Here is a 10,784-nt window from a genome sequence, read left to right as displayed (position 1 = left end):
AGATTTGTATTCTACAAAAAAGTAGATTAGTCATTAGGACATTTGTTACAGAAAAGCATGTCTAACCTTCATGTAATAAAATGCGATCCTGTTAAGATAGTTCAATGAGTTATGCACCCACTGGAATCAGCTGCATGAAAATGGCAAGGGATCATTCTTGTGGGATTTTACTCAATCCTTAGTTTGAAGGTTAATACATTTGTTATATAGGGTAATTATGAGCACATCATACTAAACGACAAAAACTATTCAATTTGCATCATATGTTACAAATTGGTTGTGAGCGTAACTACAAACATACAACAACATTCTTAGCATAAACACACAGGGTATGGGGCAATAATGACCGCACCTAACTCCTTAGTTGGATCTGGTGATTGGTTTGGGTGCCTAGGACCTGAGACGCAATACCCTTCCGTCTCCTATGGAACACTCCACAAAACACTGATTTAACATACAATGATCCGGCACTCCATTTAGTGATTAGAACATACAGCAATACATCAATTTTCAAAAGAACAGAAAGAGCAGGTCATGGTATGACTTCTTTATTAAAAAAAAATGTCTTCTTTCTTATAAAAACGTGCGAAGTAGCCAAAAACGAGGTAGCCAACACGTTTCGTCTTTACGGGCTTCTTCAGGGCTACAAACAAATACATACAAACAATTTTTATTTTTTTGACATTATGTACACCACATCTTATATACAATATATACATTAATACAAACCTATACATTTAAAATACAATATTTAGAAAAGTTTTTTTCTTCTAAAAAGTAAAGAATTTGGCTCTACACAACCACATAAGAACTATACATTTCACTCATTTTATTTATGCACAAATCAATTTTCTTACTATAGAGCCTGTAGCAAAATTGGTATGAGCAACAAGAAGCCTGATCAGTGCCTATTTACAAAAAATATTTTTAATTGGACCTGCTAATTCTAGATAGTATACATCATTATTTTAATTGGAGTATGAAAAGAGAAGGGAAAAAGAAAAGAGGGTAAAAAAACAAGCAACAGCAAATACTAATACACTTTCATTTATGTCAGGTTCACAGGACTTGATTGTAAAACCACCTTTTAGTAAGAACAGTTCCAAATACTAGTGTTCAGCCAGCTATAGCATATAGTACCTTTGGGGAAAAATTTCACATGGCACCAGTCCTCAATGCCTAGCTACAAATATTCCTATATGATGGACTACACGAAGAAGCTTACCGAATTTAGTTCCTCTAGTGCGTCCCTTTTAATCATTAGCAACAGAAAAATCCACACGAAAATAGTAAATATGTATTCGTTTCTAATAGTAACCTATAAGACAAATGTCAATCATATAACATTTTGTCAACATTTGTTTTTAAACAGCAGAGCATATTTATAAAAGGATCAACGTGGAGAGATGTACATACCTCAATAGAGTATTTAGGAAGCCTTGTACACAATAATGATCAGTCCAGAAGTCACATTCATCAAGAAATCGCGGTGCTATATTTGTGTGTTTCAACCCTAAAAATATCGAAATAGATTTGCTCAATACACTTAATCCTTTTGAAGCCCATGCACATAGTCCCTCATTTAAAACAGTATTTTATTAAGGAGTAATGGCAAGAGCTTTGATACACAAACGATATGTGGGAATGGGTGGGCTTAGAACTTTATAAGAACCAATTCACTAGTAAGTCTCAAGGGGGATTGACGAGACTGTGGAAATAGACCGCCTATTTAAAATTAACGGCAAAATGCAAACCCATGGAAACGTCGAGAGAGCACAGAGAAATCACTATTCACACCATTTATTTATATTGTGCAGTGGTACATGCTGATGCAACACACAGCACCCAAGATATGTAGGGCTCGCGATATAAAGCAGATTTTATGCTAAAATAAAATTATAAAGCAATTTGCACGAGTGGATTTACTAAAGATTTTGTTATTTTTAGAAAAATCCTACAAGATAACCATGTAGGGACCACTCAAAGTCTGTGATATGTGTATATAGCAACCCATTGTATAAACAGGTTAAATACTCCATGTCGAGAAATTTAATAAATCACAGTCACCAGAGTTAGACCCGTTTGATCCAAAGGCAGACTATTGTGTTAAAAAGGAGAAATACATACACGTATTTTAGTATTCCCCCAATACCGATTTTACAAATGCAAAAACAGAGCCCTGCCCCAGCACCCAAAACTTACTTCAAGTCCAGCACCCTTGTAGTGAAGCGGTCCAACGTCACAGCAGCAATTTACTTGCTAGAGACATATGAGAAAAACAGCGTTTAAATAACCCGCCCAAGCTCACAGCTGTGCGCAATTACGTTCGGCGTGCACCGTAAATCACCCCTATAATGGGCACCATCTTATAGTGGAGTACTTCAAAAGGTAATAACCCCTCACTCGGCCACTATTATAGAAAGATGCGCAACACAAGATGTCCCTATAAAAGCCTCACGTGTTTTTCGAATTTCCAAAGGTATATTTATACCGTACATGTCGAAGTCACAGTATGTTAAAATAATGAAAAAAACGCCCAGGATTCATAAGCAAATAATGTGGCCATGTTGTAGAGTGTGGCAGATCGTATACAAGCCCCAACTCAAGATTGATAGTTTAGTTATTGACTTTTTATCAATGCTTCAGCATAATATGTGAAGTATACTAAACAAACTAATGTACATTAGCAATAATTATCAAGATTAAAGACCAAACGACAAAAACGATTAGCCATTTGTAATATTGGCGATTTTTATATTATGTATTTATGCGGACTATAAATATGACCATATCTTATTTATTGAAAATTTATTCAAAAGCCCATATAAGTTATCGAATGTAATGCCCTAAATAGGTTATCGAATATAATGCCCTAAATTATAATAATACATGAAAATGATGTTGAAAAAGCGAAAACAGCCCGCTTCCTCTGCACGCGAACGTGAAGTGTACTGCGAATGCCGGGATTAAACGCAGGTGATTATCATGCCGCAAATCCCTAACCCAACGCAATCCTAACAGTTTTGAGTTTTATACATACATGAGTCCACCATGTTTGTAAATAAAAGCATTAACCAAAAGTATGGTTAATCAAGAAATTTATAAATCCACTAACATATTTTATCAAATGATGTCAATCAACCTACATAAAGCCAGACGCAATCCTAAATGTTTTTTAGTTGTATGCAAACATAAGTCCGCCAAGTTGGAGAATAAGAGCATTGAACAAAACTAATGGCATATTTAAGAAATGTATGAATCCACTAACCAAATTTATCAGAGGGTATCAGTCACCCAATATGTAAGGAGCAGAACTAGTGCCAATGAAAATTATCTCAGAATAAATCACATATAGGAAATTGTACTACAATATTATTGTGGATATCTTCTATACTACTATTATAAAGAGAGAACTGGGAAACTTTGGGCCAGGTAAACTCCAGAAGTACACCACCAATCACAACACCCAATACAGGGTTGGAAAGGGGAGGTCCAGGAGATAGACATAGGCTATAAATCACCACACCATATACATTAGGGGGGGAAAGAACGTTAGGGGAAAAGTAGTCCTTAGGCATAGGCATACAGTGATTGATCGCGGCGTTCACGTCAGCGTCATGGGCGCATAACGTGGCGTTTGGTGCATACAACGCGATAGCGTGTGGGCGTGACGGGAGGAGGAGCGCGGAACCGACACTCGGTTCACTGCAATGTGCGCCACTGGAGCCGTGGGGAGGAGCGGCGAAAGTGCAACCGTAAACAACAAAAGTAAGGCGGCGTTCCTGGAGCCGTGGGGAGGAGCGGCGAAAGTGCAACCAACACCCGGTTCACTGCAATGTGCGCCACTGGAGCTGTGGGGAGGAGCGGCGAAAGTGCAGCCGTAAAGAAGAAAAGTAAGGCGGTGTTTAGCCTACGGCCAGGAGCGCTGGGAGGAGAGCGGAAGTAAGTGTACTCGAGTGATAGTGTGAACCGACACACGGTTCACTGCGGAGGAGCGCGGAAGTGAGTGTACTCCAGTAATAGTGAGGATGAGGTGACTGGGCTCAGGAGATTGGGGGGGGGAAGGTGCGCAGGCTCTCGCAACAGAAGGACAAGTACTTTGAGGGGAACACACAGAAAGGAGCTGGCCGTGTCCGGGTTGCGCAATGTTGGTGACTACAGGAGATTGGGGGGGAAGGTGCGCAGGCTCTCACAACAGAAGGCCAAGTACTTTGAGGGGAAGTGGGCAAAAAGGGCTGATTGCTAAAACACAGAAAGGAGCTGGCCGTGTCCGGGTTGCGCAATGCTGGTGACTACCTTTCACCTCGCAAAGCCTACCCGGACAACGTCGGGACGGGCTGCTAGTATTATGATAAAGTTATTGCAACAAAACAGACTGAATATCTTTTTTAAAAAAGTGTTATTATAACAAAACAAGCTAAATTACTGTCAAAACATATTGATCATCAGAGGTCAGCAGAGACAGAACATATAGAAATTCTCTTAATAACACATTTACTAGATCATTAAATGTACCATACTGCAAACCAAAAGGCGGTTTGCGAATTAGCTCTTTAGTCATAAAAAATTATACATCTCATTATTAATGTTCAAGCCAAAATTGATAGCTCTAAGGCAACAGATTCAGTTTGCTTCGGTTTGTCGTAACAGTCTAACTCTGTCCCCGCCCCTTTCCGGGACCCTTATGTGATCAATTGCATGGAACCATATACCCTGTTTTTCAGGATGGTTTTCATGAATGTGGTTAGAGACAGGATATCTGGTATCTCTGTTTTATATTGCCCTTACGTGTTCCTGAATACGTATTTTTAGGTTGCGAATGCTACTACCAACATACATTTTGTTGTATTCACAGCTAATGACGTACAGGGTAAATGTCGTGTTGCAGTTCAAAAAGGTGTTAATTTTAAACCGCCTTTCCGTATTGTACTGGAATTCAGATATCTTATGCTTGCCAAACCGACAAATACTGCATGACCCGCACACAAATAACCCGTTTTTTTGGTAGCCATGTCATTCCAACTTGTTTTTCATTTTTCACATAACTGGGACAGAGCATATTTTTTTAATGTTTTTCCTCTCTTGTATACCACTTTAGGTTTGTCTGAGATGGTACCTAATGCCAACTGAGCTGATCTTAAAAGGTGCCAGTTTCTTTGTAAGATGTCATAAATGTGATGGCTGTGGATATTATATTGTGTTGTAAACACAACATTATCATTTTTATTCTCCCCTTTATTTTTCAATTTCTGAGTGAGTGTGCTTTGCCTATTTGTTTTCATGATCCTATTTTCAGCTTTCGGAAACAATTATCTGAGTACCCTCGGTGTTTAAAATTTCTTTTTATTTTTTCAATGTTGGCCAAAAAGGTATTATCCTGGCTACAATTTCGTCTGGCACAAACCATCTCACCATACGGGATGGCATTAATGGTGGCACTAGGGTGGGCACTTTCAGCGTGTAATACGCTGTTACATGAGGTTTCTTTTTTAAACATATCACTTTGTATTTTATTATCCTGAACATATAACCTAAGATCCAGAAACTCAATGTGATCTTGTGAATATATAGAAGTCAATCTTACATCAAAAGTGTTTTTTTGTTAAGGTAGGATAAATATGATAGTAGATCTTCTTCTTGTCCATTCCAGATGAGAAGAACATCATCGATATATCTAGTATAAACAATGATGTTATCACTCCATTGTCTTGAGCCCGGTCCCCAGGCATGCTCCATCTCATACAAACCCATGAACAGGTTTGCATAAGATGGAGCAAACCTGGATCCCATGGCCGTCCCGTTTTTGCAGGAACCAAGTTCCATCATGCAAGAAAACATTCATCTCAAGTATCATCCGTGACATCTCGTGAAGCATCATAGTATGCTCAAGATGCTTAGCATCCCTTTTGTAAAGGAAACGCTTGGGAGCCTCTAGGCCTCGATCTGTATGTATGCACGTATATAAGCTTTCAACGCCCATTGTGACAAACATGAGATCTCCACTGTCCCATAAAAAAATCCTCAAGCTTGCATAGGACATCTCTGCTATCTTTAAGATATGCAGGCAAGTTCTTAACCAAATGTTGTAAAAACTCATCTACTTACTCAGAGAGATGTTCAGTAGGACTGCCATTCTCCGAAATGATCGGCCTTCCAGGTGGAAATGCTCCCCCTTTATGAATTTTGGGGAGTATGCATATACAGGGATATCTGCTATTATGTGCCTGCAAGTAACAATATTCATGGTCAGAGATCAATCCTGACTCATGCCAGTCCTGTAAACGAGCATTGACCTCCCTCTCAATTTTTGAAATTGGATTTTCCTTTAGTTGTTCATAACAAGCATTGTTTTTCAATTGCCTGTCTATCTCTCCCATATAGTCCTTAAGATCCATATGGACTATATTCCCCCCCTTATCCGCTTCGCAGATTACTAGCTGGGGATCGTCCTGCAGTGTCTTCAAAAGAGCAACTTCTCTAGACAAATTGTACTGATGTCGACAATGCAAATTTTTTCCATGTTTATCCTCTAGATCATAAAGTTGAAGGTAACTTTCTCTAGGAATTCGTCCAAATGGGGATCAGAAGGTCCTGATGGTATAAATTTAGATTTATTACGTAAACCGCTATCAATGCTAGTGTCTTCAAATATACTTAGCAATCCCGCCATCCCACGTAAATCTACATTGAGGTCATCTTCATCTAAGGTAGCCAATAAAAGAACATTGTCTAATTCCACAATGCTTAAACCCCCAACATTGGTGTTATTAATGAATGTACTTGCATGACCAGATTGATGTTCTGCAAAATATTTCTTTAATCGTAATTTTCTTAGAAATTTATATACATCAGTATGTACATCCACAAAGTTACAATTGCTAGATAAACAAAAATTCAAACCCTTTTGTAGCACAGTTAGTTCATCAGCATTCAACAATTTGGATGAAAGATTCACAACACTAAGTTCATTGACAGACAGACAACCAGTCTCCATCCCTTGGCCTATTTCCTGCAATGCTGGCATTATTTCCTCATCTGGGTCAGCTTGCTTTGTTGCCTTGTTTGCACCCCTGTTCTTACATTTCTTCCCTCCCCGCCTAGTTCTTGATTTTGATTTCTTTTTTTGTTCCCCAGTCTGTAACGCTGGACTGCTTGTTAAAAAACAGAGGTTGGCGGTGCACTTTCACTAGTACTGGTCCCCTCTCCAGGATCGCTTTCTATCGATGAGAGAGAAGTACTGCTGGAGGATACACTAGCTGGTTTTTCAATATCTTTTGACACTGTCGTAGTTCTTGGGGCAACATCATCATATTTTTTAGAAAAGGTAAAGATTCTACCTCTTCGTAATAATTTTCATCCCTCAGTATCTTCTTTTGTTTTTTATCTTTAAGATATATTTGATACGAGACTAATTCCTTTTTTAGAACCTCATAGTTTTTTTGGGTCGCATCTTTGAGATTCATCTCTAGAATTTCTTTCTCTAGAATTGTGTTGTCATCCCTAATCTTTTTACCTTTCTCTCAGCATTGGTCATTAAAATAGCCACAACATTCTATAAAACTCACAGAACACATATAGCCCTACAAATATTACATATTATTTATGTGTGTATGTATGTGAGTTTTGTTTGGTAATAACCTGGCCAGCGGGCAGCGAATCGCAGGATCAAAGGCAAAAATACAGCCAATGACTGACTGGAGGGTGAACTGAGAGTCTGCCACCAGAGGTTGAGAAACACTTATCTTTTGGTTTATTTGTTGTCAATTTTTGAAATGTGTCTTTGCTTTCCCTGAGTATGGAGGTACATCAGTGACAATAAGTATACAAAGGATCCCTGAAAGACACAATTCATTCACTCCTTCACACTAGAAACAATCATTGGTCATAAACTATTTTATACCGTTCACAGACTTTTTTTTATTAAAACAAAAGAAAACATACATAAATAGGTAAAACTCAATGCATTACATAATTAATGTTGTCATTTAAAAACACAAAGAAAGAACAGTCCATACAGTAGATAAAAATCACAATTACAAATTAATTCACCAATGTATATGTGTAAATCAATATAAGGCCTAACATATGAAAAGGTATCAACAGATCCTAACCTCATGCATAACAGTTACTGTAAAGAAACAATGTCAACCATGTGAATTCGAAATTAAAACCCCAAGAGTCAAAAACAACCGTATCAATTATTAATTATAAGATTCATAGAGCCCTGCTGATAGTTTTGGAACAAATCTCTTTTTTCTTTTTTTTGATCTTATACCAGAGATTTACTGGGCTTGAATTCTATGTGCAAAGAAAAAAGCGTCGACGCGTTTCGGTGTCACGGCCCGTGGATATCGGCACACCTTCCTCAGGACAATAATTGAAGTCCCTTGGGGTAAAACTCACGTATCCTCCTTAAAAAATGTGTTTTTCTTTAAAGAAAGTCTCTATCTTCATGGATTATGGAGACATCAGATCCACATTGCCCTCAGTATCTTTACAATATGTGGTCGTAAGAAGGAGGATATTCTCTTCTATTTTCTTCTCTTAACTTCTGTTTAAAGTTCGGATCTCATTGCGTTTCCTCAGGATATGGAAATATACCTTGTTCAGTGTAAGGCCCTGTATTTTTTTTGAATAGCCTTTTCCCCGTGGCGTAACTCTCCCTTTTGAAGATTATCCCCACACCTTTGAATAGCGGTGAGTGGCTCGTCAAGGGTGATGCCTGACCTTGATATACAGATACATCTAGAATCGCCACGGGTACGTCTGCTTCTCTGCGTAGTTCGGATCATCGGTACATCAGTGACACCTGGCCTCAGTCAGGTGACAATTTAGACATAAGGAATGAATGACTGTCCTTTAACTGAGGCATTTGCAGCTGACATGCTTTCTGCAAAATATGTTTGAATTCCTCCATTCCCTTTGCAGGCTGCCTGATGATGCACATACTGAATGCATGTTGGCCATGCTACAAGTCCTGTTGTCAGCACACTGCACTGGGACCAGTTGGTACAATTCATGGTACAATTCATTGGGGCCGACCCAGAACCCTGTTCCGGCATATGAATAACTGCCAGAGCATGCATTGGGCCAGTTCCAACTCTTTGGCAGCACTGTGTGTAGTAAAACCTTGAAGCACATCTCCGAGGAGGATGCTCATAGCGCTTCAGTGTTCAATAGGATGATCCAACCACCACCATGGTATTATTCTATTGTGTGTTTTAATGCCTGATTCTGCATAATATATTGGCAAAACATGACTCAATTTAAAGTAATTTCTTCTCGGGATGCCTGGGGTATGTTCACCAACTATGGTTTAAAAAAAGTGATGAAAATTGTATACATTGATGACTAGACTGGCTTAGTTGACTTGTTAAAATCAATAAATATAGCCATTACTGTGCTAAAGAATGTTGCCTTTTAATGCAAAAATAGATGGTCGTCTAGGTTGCTTCCAGCAGACTGCCCTTAAAAGCATAATACGTGGCTCCACTGCCAGGGGTTTGGTGTGGCAAAATGCTAGATGAAAGGAACTTGAGCCTCATCAGGTCACCCAGAACCAAGATGCACAACCAGCGAAAAGTAAATTGATACAGTCAACAAGTTCAAATGATTTCTTTCTTTTTAATCCATTTTCATCCCTAATAATCATTTTTAATACAGTTTCATCCATCCTAATTTTATAAACAAGCATTTGCAATGCAATAGGTCTCGCATTAATAAACTTTGAGATATAGGTATTGCAAATGATAATGGTCTTTTCAAACCCCTTCCCTGCTGTGCACATTCCCCTGCTGTGCTGGGGGGCGGGGGGCACGCCCAGCGCCCCCATGCTCATGACGAGCTCAGCTCGTCATGCAGTACAGTGCTCCTGTGCTCATGACGAGCTCAGCTCGTCACGGCCACACCTGTTTCTTTAGAACGTTCGCACAGCATGGGAATTAGCCCAGCCTGCGAGTGTTCTAAAGGCCATGACGAGCTGAGCTCGTCATGAGCATGCAAGAGGCTAGTAAATAGTAGCATAGGTACTAAAACATATTCCACAAAGGAAGGAAAGGATGCAGTACCACATGCTGTTACTAGGTGTCCCTGTGGAGTTGTCTATTAGCGACATAACATACTGCACTGTTAATGCAATTATAAAGAGAACAATAGCAGCAGAGCATATGTTTCCATTTGTTTTATTTTTTTACAGTGAGATTTTTGCTAGCTTGTGTTTTAAAAATTCCATTTAAAATAAACAACAATGGTTCATTTGTTAAACGGAAGCTAACAAAATCTCACTTCCAATAAAAATAAATGGAAATGTATGCTGAGCTGCAATATTTCTCTTTATAATTGCATTAAAGGTGCAGTACCTTATGTGGCTAATTAAGGGCCCTTTACAACTCCACAGGGACACCTAGTAACAGCCTGTGATACTGCACCCTTTCCTTGCTTAGTGGAATTTATTTTTTAGGTTTCGACCTGGCGAGGGGCAGTGCCCCTCCCAGTTTGAAAACTTTTGTTTTCAGTAGCGATGTTCAGACCGCCTCTGTTTCCAATTGGCTAGCTCCATAAATGGAGGCTAGCCATTGGGAGACAGAGGCTGTCAATCGCGCTTTCTCTTGAAAACGCGATTCGGGGGCGTTTCTGGTGCTTTTTTTAAGCCCCGCCCCTTTGTCCCGGGCCGCGCTGCGATTGGCTGCCGGCCCGGGACACCCCCGTGACGTCATTCCCGGGCCGCGCTGTGATTGGCTGCCGGCCCGGGACACCCCCACACCCCCGTGATGTCATTCCCCGGG

General features: G+C 39.6%; 1 long non-coding RNA gene across 1 annotated transcript in view; it reads right to left on the bottom strand.

Annotated features, from left to right (window-relative positions):
• Positions 1-532: 532 nt before the first annotated feature.
• LOC147728290 (uncharacterized) overlaps positions 533-10,784 on the bottom strand; it is a 54,573-nt gene continuing 44,321 nt past the window's right edge. Inside the window, exons 2-4 of the long non-coding RNA XR_015309547.1 lie at positions 2,203-2,259; positions 1,417-1,513; positions 533-643 (exon numbers count right to left, since the gene is read on the bottom strand). This is a non-coding gene — a long non-coding RNA (uncharacterized LOC147728290). The remainder of the gene's footprint in view (positions 644-1,416; positions 1,514-2,202; positions 2,260-10,784) is intronic.

Source organism: Lissotriton vulgaris, chromosome 3_1 (genome assembly GCF_964263255.1).
Source record: "Lissotriton vulgaris chromosome 3_1, aLisVul1.2, whole genome shotgun sequence".
Classification (NCBI taxonomy): Eukaryota; Metazoa; Chordata; class Amphibia; order Caudata; family Salamandridae; genus Lissotriton; species Lissotriton vulgaris.
Note: the sequence above shows the minus strand (reverse complement) of the source record. Positions and strands in the feature narration are given on the sequence as shown.